We start from the raw sequence: 1,772 nt of genomic DNA, 5'->3' as shown, positions 1-1,772 counted from the left end.
TTTGCTGGTTGATTCCCTCACCAGTCATGACAGGAAGTTACCTTTTGCATGCTCCAGGAACTTCTAGGACTGTTCTCTCCCTGCTGTATTGTATTTTCAGCAGAGCTGAAGTTTACCATGAGAGCAAGGAATAGCAGTTGTGAGACCCCTCTCAACTGCTTATAAAAAGATTTTGTCTGCCTCTTCATCCTGGTTGGGTGGTCTGTAACAGATTCCTGCCTCTTGCTGGCCTTACTCCTAGTTCTTACCTTTAAGGACTCAACCCTATCACCACCTTCATTAATTTGTATGGTTTCATGTGTCTCTAACACAGAGGGCCACTCCACCACCTCTTCTTCCTTGCTTGTGCCTTCTGAAAGTTGGTACCCATCAATTGCAGCACTCCAGCTGTGGGAGACATCCCACCAGTTTCCATGATGGCTGCTACATCATAGTTTCCTTTTAGTACAGTGGCCTCCAGCTCTTCCTATTTATTGCCCATGCGGCATGCATCAGAGCATGAACATCTCAGGGAATGGACTACATAGTTTTCAGCTTTGAAGTGGGGTAGACCCTCTGGTTATCTATGATGCCACAACTGTTGGGCTACTATACCCACGGTTCTTGGTGGCAAGGCCAACTACGTCCCTATTGCCCGTTATAATTAGTTTAAAGCCTTGTCCGTGAGTCCAGCCAACTCACGTGCAAGGATTCTTTTCCCCTTATGGGACAGATGAACTCCATCTTTCACCACTAGACCCAGAGCTGAGAGAACTTCCCCATGATCAAAACCCCAAATGTCTGTTGGTGGCACCAGCCTCTAAGCCGTACGTTCATTACATGGGGTTTTTTCCTTCCTTTGATATCTCTTCCCATCACTAGAGAGACTAAGGAAATCACCACTTGTGCTCCTAAGCCCTCAAGTAACCTTCCCAAATCCCTGAAGTATTTTTAAATTGTTTTTGTATTCCTTTCTATTGCCTCATCACTCACAAGTTGTATAACCAGCAGTGGGTAATAGTCTGATGGCTGCACCAGATTAAAGAGTCTCTTAGAAATGTCTCTAACTCATGCCCTAGTCAGGTGGTAGACCTCCCTGTGGGATGGATCCAGCCTGAAAATTGGGGCCTTGGTTCCCCTGAGAAGGGAATCCCCTACTGCTATCACCTTTCTTTTTTTTCTTGTTTGCACTAGTCCTAAGTCATAGGACTGACTGACACGTCCTGGGTATCTGTGTGCACAGAAATTCATCTCCACCCTTGTTCATCTGGCCCTCTGTTTCGAGGGCGATTTGTATTTTCACATGACTTGTAAAAGTACATATTCTCTTGGGTCACACCAACCCTGCAGTCATGCTCCGCAGAAGCGCTCAATGATGCAACAAAACCCTGTATTTATGTGTATAAGGACAGCAGAGTGAAGTCACTGATTCAAGATGTAAATAAATGTATCACTCAGAGAGTTGACAGTAGAAATGGGTGAACAGCTAAACTCTGACTGGATGCAAGACTGAGACCCTTCAAAAAGACTTCAGAAAGAACCAGTGAACTCTAAGTAGTGAATAACTCTCATTATATATTCTCCCTGATGTAGAACCCAGGTAACTCTTTAAAAACTGTTAAAATCATCAACCTTCAACCTGATTGTGCATAGTGGAGACATTATATAAAGTATTTACTCTGGTGTGGTGAGACCTCACCTGGAATACTGTGTCCACATCTGGAGCCCTCAGTACAGGAAGGACAAATTGCTGGTGGAGCAGGTCCAGAGTAGGGCCACAAAAATGATCAGAG

This window comes from Pogoniulus pusillus, chromosome Z (genome assembly GCF_015220805.1).
Source record: "Pogoniulus pusillus isolate bPogPus1 chromosome Z, bPogPus1.pri, whole genome shotgun sequence".
Classification (NCBI taxonomy): domain Eukaryota; kingdom Metazoa; phylum Chordata; class Aves; order Piciformes; family Lybiidae; genus Pogoniulus; species Pogoniulus pusillus.
Note: the sequence above shows the minus strand (reverse complement) of the source record.